Source organism: Pimephales promelas, chromosome 21 (genome assembly GCF_988280905.1).
Source record: "Pimephales promelas chromosome 21, fPimPro1.hap1.1, whole genome shotgun sequence".
Lineage (NCBI taxonomy): Eukaryota > Metazoa > Chordata > Actinopteri > Cypriniformes > Leuciscidae > Pimephales > Pimephales promelas.
In genome coordinates, this window is record NC_142789.1 from 12,695,113 (window position 1) to 12,704,508 (window position 9,396).

At 36.1% G+C, this 9,396-nt stretch overlaps 1 protein-coding gene across 3 annotated transcripts in view; it reads right to left on the minus strand.

The window, feature by feature from the left end:
- jupa (junction plakoglobin a) overlaps nt 1-6,211 on the minus strand; it is a 31,529-nt gene extending 25,318 nt beyond the window's left edge. For 2 of the 3 annotated variants that reach the window (XM_039657572.2, XM_089124843.1), the window contains exon 1: nt 6,012-6,167. The gene's annotated coding sequence lies outside the window, so the exon portion shown is untranslated. Of the gene's footprint in view, nt 1-6,011 lie in introns of all 3 variants that reach the window. The other variant, XM_039657571.2, reaches the window with a different exon arrangement.
- Nucleotides 6,212-9,396: the final 3,185 nt, after the last annotated feature.

Here is a 9,396-nt window from a genome sequence, read left to right on the forward strand (position 1 = left end):
TGACGTTTCTCGTCTGAGTCATTAGCTAAGGCACTTAACGGTAAGTGGCGCGTTATCTGAGACAGAGTCAGAGTTTCTGACGTTTTACCAGCATTCTGAGGACTAAGTTTCAACATCCGCCCCTCTTGGTTTTTGAAACGCATCATTTCAAATAGAAAGAAGCAAGTTCATCATTTTGTGTGTGGTTCTCATAAAGCACATTGAGCAATTTCTTCCACAGAAAGGAGGCAAGTTGCTTCAGCTTGAGTTTGTAGAGCACAACTGAGCCAATGTGACAGTTGTTTAATATTTCATTGGTCTGAGATATCCTGAGGGAAACCTGGCTGGTACTGGATAGATCTGAAAAAAGATTTGAAAGAATACTACACTATTCTAGAGCACGATTAACCCAGGAAGACAACCCGGTTAATATTTGACAGGAGTAGAGACTGAATGAGGATACTGGTTTATGAAGAGTCGGAGTATAGCTTGACTTGCACTAGACCACCATGACATCATTTGCGTAAACATACACGCCACTTTCAAGTCAAGTTTCATGAGATCAGTCTAAATAGACAATAAACAGAAACAAGATGTACTACAGAGCTGTAAGATATATATCGGTACTACTTGGTTACTAGCTGAAAAGAAAGATTGTAAATTTAAAATCTTACAAAAACACTAACAAATTAAGATTACACTTTATTTTAAGGTGACACTTACATTTTACCAACTCAAATAAGTATTGCGTATTAATTAAATTACTATAGAGTTATAGTCAGGATAGTTATAGTTATATAGAGCTATGATCAGGGTTTGGTTTAGGGTTAGTGTCTTGTAATTATGCATAATTTACAGTGTTATTACTAGTAAATACACCTTAAAATAAACTGTATTTTGTAATTTGGACTTCTCTGTGCATGCTCTTTGAGGTGGACCCCATATACCTCCATTATATGACTGACCGACAACATCAGTTTGACCAAAAAATATCAAAATTGAAACTACTGTGGAAACAAAGACACCTACATCTTGGATGCCCCCGAGGTAAGCTAAAACATATATAAAAAAAATTAATTTCAAAGTGAACTATCCCTTTAAGATTGATTATAGTTTGAAGCATTTAATCTGCAACTTATTTAGACAAAAGACTATATAAAAATAAATTCACGTTAGCCATTTATTTACTTGCAAAAACAAACTAAAACGTACAGTACAGTGATGTTATCTTCTAAACTGTACAAACATGAACAAACGTGCTTTTGGCCTTGAAAACACGTACAGGCTGTTTCAACTCATAGGGGTCAACTGAGACTAATACGCTACTACAAAGGACAATGGGTATGTTCTTCGCTACTGAGTAGAATAAAATGGAGGCCTCTTTAGAATGATTAACTATTACCATGAGATTGTGTCACTAGTGTGCGAAAATTCCCAGAACAGCCCCTTTCTCCACCTCTCCCTGGTTACTCTACACCTCCCTAGCCCTGAATTAAGGAGTGGAGATGTTCTGTCTTGATGATACATGCCCGGAACCTCCTACCACTTTTGACTCATGTTAAGAGAAGCTTGCTTCTTGACAGGAAAAGTGGTGTTGATGCAGAAACATACAACACATCATTATTTTTTGACTTCACACCCAGAATATCACACGAATGGTTGTTAAACTGATCAAATCACACTCAATTTTCAAGTTGAGAATTTGAGGTTTGCAACTTCCTCTACTCGCTACCATCACATAAACAATTATTCATGTTATGCAGTGTTAAACTTACTCTGTCTGTCAGTATATGACGGTCTGAGGTTAGTTTTATATTGAGTGGAATTTGACTCCCCAAATTCCACTCAATGAAAAAAACAAGGGGGAGGGGGCAAGATGGTCTACTATGTTCCTTTGTAACTGCTCAGTGTTAATTCAGTAGGTCTGTGCTGGTGTTGTTGAGAGTGTTTACGGACATCTGAGTAGAGCTTTGTTAATATTTCATGAGAGCTGAGCTGACCGCACCAAGTACGGAAAAGATATCAGTGTGCGAAAAGATAGGTAATTAAATGTGAATCACACTTAAGTTATACCGATGCTACAACACATTGTTTCAGTCTGAGTATTAAACCCCGTTCACAATAAGAATTGCAACTATAAAAATAACTGAAATGCTGTAGATGTCTGTTACTGTAGGTCCTTTCCATTCAATCTTCAATAACATAATTTACTTTTATGGCACACGCTGATTGGCCTCTGCTGATTCTTCAGTTTTCACTGCACTCTGGCTTTCAGAGTTAATCTGAACCCTCTACCTCTCCCAGTTCCACCTGTCTAAATCTGCTACGGGATTTATACATGTCTATCCACGCAGCAGCATATCTTACACACTCACAGCAACGTGCCTGTGAATCTATTGACAGTACCAAATCTTGCTTTTTGCAGCCGCAGTGTGCATAACAGATCTAGTTGTCCAAGACCAAATATATTAACATTGTCACATCCATTACCATTAGAGCCAGGCCGATATATCGGCAGGCCGATATTAGGCATTTTCCAAACTATCGGTATCGGCAGTTATAATGGCCGATAAATAAATATTTCAAAAATAAAATAAAAAAAACGTTGTTGAATGAGTTGTCCTTTTAGCTTTTGACAATGTGACTGAAGTATTTCTTTAATAGTACATGACAGTTATACCAATGAGACATGTCATCTCTCCTTGGCCTGTTATATTGAAAATACAATTTGCAGTACATTATCCATTGCTAAATTATGGCTCATCATAGACTAGCTAACCACAAAGCTAGCTAATGCCACTATCATCAGTTTAAGACCACTAACGTTAACATTAATGAGCTTTGATTCCTCTGTTCAATAAAAGAAACAAGTTTCTTTTTAAAATGCATTATCATATTATTTTAGTTAAAACTCATACATAAATACGAATAACTAATGTTAGGGAAATCTGTTAATGTTTTGTTGCGCGTTTCTGAAAAAAAAAATATATATATATATATTTATATAAAATCGGCCGATATATCGGAATATCGGATTTTAAAACCCACAAATAATTGTATCGGCATCGGCCTTCAAAATCATTTATCGGTCAGGCTCTAATTACCATGCTAAAATTATTCAGACAGTTCTGTAGTTCATGACATTAACATCCACACCAGTGGACAATAACGAGCGTGAGCTACAATTATGTTGCCTGCTGTTTTAAATTCACAAGCGCTTCAAACTCAGGTGAATTCTGATTGGCTATGAAATTTGTGTTTATTTATCAGCTGGAAAAAATGTATTTTAAATGTGATTCCAATGATGTTCCTCCATGTTGTTGTCATTATAGTTGTGGTGTGGACTTCCCGAACCATGTAGTTTTCGTTAACATCCTTGGTGAATAATAAACAGGCCTTTACAAAGAGTTTCAGGTTTATAAAACAATTAACCTAGAAAAGTCCTAAAGAGCAATTGGCTTGGCCATGTCCAGATTATGAAGCTATCAGACAATCTTATCTCAGCCAGCTGGCCATTCACCAAAGATTTCATATAGCTAGGATCTCACTCCACATTCATTAAAGATACATGGCACATTAGGGATTATAGATATGGAGAGAGTGTGTAAAGGAACACTCTGTGCCGCATATGCTGGGACTAAAGCCATGAAATGCAGCAGACATGAATTATACAGAACGGTGGAGAGGTAGAAAGAGAGAAGTAAAGATAAAGATGCTAATTGCTCTAACAAAACTGTAAAATACAAGCAAACTGATATCCTAAGCGAATGGCACTTATGGGTAATCTCCTTTGCCCCCTCTGAAAGTGTATTTATGAAGAGGGGATCACGCTGCCCCTTGCTGTACTAATGTAGGACAATATCAGGGATTTGTGCCTGTAGGGGGATTAACGGCTATGTGTGAGCCCAAATGCTGTAAGTCTCATCCTAAAACCAATGCCAGTCAGTCGGTAAAGCAACCAGCTGGCCCCTGACTGCACTAGTAATGTGCACAACTCAGGAACTCCCACAAAGAGCAAATGCCACATCCTGTCTGTGTTAATATTTTCTACAACTGACCCATATAAATGTATAAATAGACTGTCGTATGGTCTTTCATCTGTCCATATTTAGTTCACATTTTGTGAAAATGAAAAAAAATAATAATATCCTTGTCTCGCAATCATTCTCCTTTTGTGTGCCAGTAGGGCATGTTGATGCCATCCAAAACCCAACTGGAGTTCAATTTGGCCCAACACTGGACTAACGCTGGCTAAATCCATGTCATTAAGTTTTGCAGAATTTAGTTGCTTCTTTAAGAGATTACCACTCACAGAGGACACTGCTTCTTGCTTCCTTGCTAACCAGACAAACAGGAAAGGGTGTTTCATAAGGAACGTTATTTCCTCCGAGGCAGATTATACACAAATTATTTCTTTTACATGTAGTAAACACTCATATCAACCTAAGTGGTAACTTAATTATGAGAAAATCTTGATTGTATCGTATTTCTTTCGATTGAACAAAGTAAAGATAAGTCAGCTTTTCAGCTGTGCAGTCACAGTTGGGAAGTAAATAAAACATAGTACAGCCCCACCCAGACACATGAACTTAAATAAAACCCAGAGTTACAATGTAAAACAAAGAGGCATAAATAACTTAAGAAATAAACCTGTTATATTAACTTGTTTTTATTTTATTTCACCATATCAGGGTCTATAACACAGTTTGGTTTAAAATTATGACCTGCAAGGTGTTACAGGTGTGGCAACAGCCCAGCATTCAAACCATGCTAGTTTTGTCAAAACCAGTGAGTGATTATATGTCAACAGTACACATCAACAAGATCAAACAAAAGCTATACATTGTATATAACCTCACGAAATATAATCAAATACAAAATCCAACAGGAAAGAGATAGCTTAGCTAACGTTACTCTTGTGATGAGCGTCTTAAAGGGATAGTTCTCCCAAAAAACATCTCTCATAATATATTAAAAAGTCGAAGAAAAAAAATATTTTGTAAACAGAATGTTCTACAATGTTTCAGGAAACAAAAAAGTTAAAGGCCTACTACAAATTTAAACTCTAAAAGCTCGCGAACAGATAGTCTTGGCATGAGATGGAAACCATAGCAACAGTTGTTCTATTCCTGTTTGTATCGGACAGTACATCAATAAACGTAAATATTTCAAGTTAACATACATTTACACATCAAAAATCGGTATTTTATGTTTTTAAATGTTGTTATAATATAGTTGACGCTTAACTGGTTTGCTCCAAAAGACAATTTGTGTTGCGCAAGAAGCGAGAACAGAAATTACTTGGGGGAAATTATTTTGAAAAGTTGACCTTTCACTGTGACAGCCTCAGTCGCTAAGTTAACGTTAACTACTTTTTATTGCACTTTAAAATGAAAACAAATGGTAACAGATCTCCCTTTGTATCCTCAGAAGAACAAAACTCCTAGCAGAGGTTTGGAACAGGGGGTGAATTGACAGAATTTCCCCATTAGATGAACTATACCTTAAAATCTATCGTACAGCACTTTAAATTTTGATTTATTGTTAATTTGTAAGTCTGAATAGGCCTATCATAGGCTATTACGTATATTTAATGTCAACAGTTGACATAGCGAAAGTAACTTAAGGGGGGTTGCTTGTGTTTCTTTGTTGGGAACAAACACAGCCTAAGTTATAGGCTATACAGCCGAATGTTTATATAAACTATGAGGTGTACGATTAAATAGCGAGTATTTAGAGACATCCACTAAAAGTTTGGATCAGCTGTAACCAGACACACGGAAGTAGAAGCGAATATCGCACAGGTAGGTAAGTTAAACCAACACCGACAACCCAGGTCGCCACAATAAGCCACTTTCCCAAAGTGCTAACGTTAACTTATCCACGAATTAATGACTGCTTTATAGGATCGATGTTATAGACTGGATTAAAAACAGATAAAGTTTAACTATAACAAACAAAGGCAAAAAAATCGCAATAAAACAAGCTTCTTCTTACTAAATATACGATTATAAAATCCGATTTTAGTTTACCTTTAAACGCTCGTCTCCGAACACTGCTGCTGACAACGATCCAAGAGTCTTTTAGTTTTCCCCACTGACCGCACAGAGTTCCAGGGAGTGCGACACTTTCTCTTGCATTCAGATGAGGCTGAACAATGTGCGTTGGGGAGAGAGGGCAAAGTCTCCTCCAGAGCTCCGCCCCCGATACTATTCGAGCCCCGCACCACACCCAAACCCACACCTCCGCACTCTTACCAACACTCACGGGACACTTTCACTGGAAAGCTGATTGTTTTAGTCGCTCATCATTGGAATATAATTAAAATGCATCACACATGAGGTTTAAACATGCAAAATATATAAACTTTAAAGTATTTAATTGGTTTCGGTAAAAACAAAATATTCATAAAATATTTCTTTAAAGCATCAGTAGGCCTGAAAGCATGGAAAAGGATGTATGTAATTGTTATACAAATGATTAATTGCAATCTAAAAGTATAATATGTGTCTAGGTAGGCTATATAGGCCTATAGCTATATAGGCTAGTGATGGCTGGAAGGCGTATTTGTCGTTTCTGGTCTGTGATCATTGATAAGTATTTATTTATGCTTTCATAATCTGTCTTAAACTTCTGCTTCTCAAAAGCAGTGAGATCTTCTACCTGTAGGGCATATTCCCATGCACATCAGCGACAGCAACCACACCTCGACATTACGACATACAGGGTGCTGCGTCATGACTCATGTTATTCTCAGACAATGCAATGACCTGCTGTCTAATCACCTCTTAAACTCTCGTCCAATTTATTTAAAGAGCTTTTGTTCTACAATTCTCAGGCTTTCATAGGTTACACACAGTCCCCATAGCCATTATTGATTTTTTTAATCTCCATTTTGTTTGTTTATTATCTACTTGTCAGAGTTAGGAATCAACAATATTGTATTAAAGAATAAAGATCTCCTGAAAGATAAAAAAAATTAACAGATTTTACATATTTGTATTTTTGGAATATATAGAGACAATGAGCGCTCGTGCAGTTCTAAATAACTAACTCAACAAATCTGTCATGCTCCAAAAACAAACTCTGGTTTTGGCTTTGAAGACTGATGCATTTGATTGAATTGCTATGGAGTGAGTGATTCAAATTACTGTTTACCAATGTGCAAAACATAGTTCAGAGGAAAAGGAGGGGGAGTGAAATGCAAGAAAGGGGTGGAGGAGGGAAAGGGGTGGGGCTGGGACACTCCTTTGTGCTTAAATCACGACAGCTGTAACAATAGAAGTCAAAATCAATTGGTCAAAAAATTAGGAAGTTTAGCAAAGAATAAAATTACATGTTGGTTTCATGTAAACTGCTTTGGATTCGAAATACTTCTGCTTTTTGACACATAACCAGGAGCAAAGATTTGCAAACAAAGAGCTGCTACTGAGATCAATACTACTGATCTATTCATGATGATTCTGAACTGGACAGTGCCAAATGGATATTTAAAAATCAATGATCTTAGAACTGAGTGAAGAAGTCAAGTCCCTTTGTTTAATTATAGATTGTTTTAAAGCAGCTTTACAGGGATAAACAGGAAAATAATGATTCAATAAACGCACCTTTGGTCATTGGTTATTGTTCATTGTTCAGCTGAGGACAGTTCAGTGTTGATTCAGTTCCGTTCAATAACAAACATCATCAAATATCAGAGTACACAGCTTTATTACTTGAATAAAAGTACAGATAACCCTTGCTAAATTTTACTCAAGTACAAGTAAAAGTCAGTCAGTTGTCTACTTGAGTAAAAGTACTGACGTACTTGTTTTTAAAACTATCAAGAGTACAAGAGAACATTTTCAAAATAGTGCATAACTACTGCCACAGTGCTTACATTTATGGACAGAAACGTACATGGAGTTATGAAAATTGCTAATGTCAGTACCTTGGAGAATGTAAAAGGAATTAACAGTAAAATCAAGTCATTTTCATCTTTTTTCCATGTTGCTTTATTTAACATTTAAGAACATTTTTAGAAAATACAGAAAATGTAAATCTGGCGAGGTGGGACCACGGGTTGGCACATTCAAGGGATGGACCTGCTGCGTCTTTATCCATTGTTTTGTCCATGGTTTTGTCTCTTATCTAAATCTGACCATGGAGTTGACTTTGGTCAACTGAAGCTAAAGGTGATTGCTGATAGGCTGTCCCAATCAGTGGCACTTGCACAATCCAATCACGTTTGAGAGGGAAAAAACAAATTGAGGGTTTCCGAGATATTTCCTTTTTTTTTACTTCTTTTTTTTAAGAAGTAGTAACTCTTCCTCATATGGTTATGGATAGTAATGTAGTGGAATAAAGAGTACAATATTTTCCCTCTCAAATCTACTTGAGTAAAGTCATGAGTACACCCTAAAAATGATACTCGAGTAAAGTACAGATCCCTCAAAATTGTACTTGTACTGTACTCAAATAAATGTACTCCGATACTGTCCGGCTCTGTCAAATATGAAACGAGTTCAAATCCTTTATAAAGCAGCTCTGTAGAAAACAGCACTGAAAAAAGGTACAGCGCTGTCACAGGGGCATTGTACAAAAAAGTACTAATACACACACACACACACTGTTGTGTTGTTTTAGTCTAATTGAGATATTATAGTTTTTATATTTGGAACCTTTTTGAAAGTTTTTCTTTTTATGATTCATAGTTCATAGTTAAAATTTGAGTCATTTCATTGTGTTTTTGTAATTTATTTTAATTAAAAAAGTATAAAGTTTTTTTAAAATGAATTACGTACATTTTTATTTTTTTTATTTCTGTAAATTTTGTTTTTAAAAAATGAATGGTTTTAGTTACAATTTTAGTTTTGTTTAATTATAATATCCCTGGATTGTGGTCAATATTTCAGAAAAGCCTTAGTCTGAATGGAGGTCAGAGGTCAGCATTCCCAAGCTGCCTTTCATGCTTAGCTCAGGAAGCCAAAATAGCTCAACATGTGCAGCAGACACACACATGTTTCCGCATCCACTGCTCCACTGAGTTCAGCTCGATACTCTTTTGAGAGGATCTCTGAGAAAGACATTGCATGAACAGCCCCATTGTTTTAAAGAGAAAGAAGCCATATGGACATGATGTTTGGAGGAACACATTCATCCAAACCAGTGTATTTAACGCAAATGAAAGCAAGCAGTAATGTAAAGGCCATCTTCGTTAAATGATTAAGCGGTGAAGGTTTGTTTTGCAGGGGACTTCTAATGTTGTGGAGCCAGATGCAGAGGATTTAAAATGGTGGCAAAAAGAATGCAAATAATTTCATAAATTACCTCGTCACTTTCATTCAAATGTGAATTATGATGAAGTAATTAATTATTATTATTATTAGTATTAATCATTAATTATTATTGTGAATTATGAATTAAGAGTATCATTTT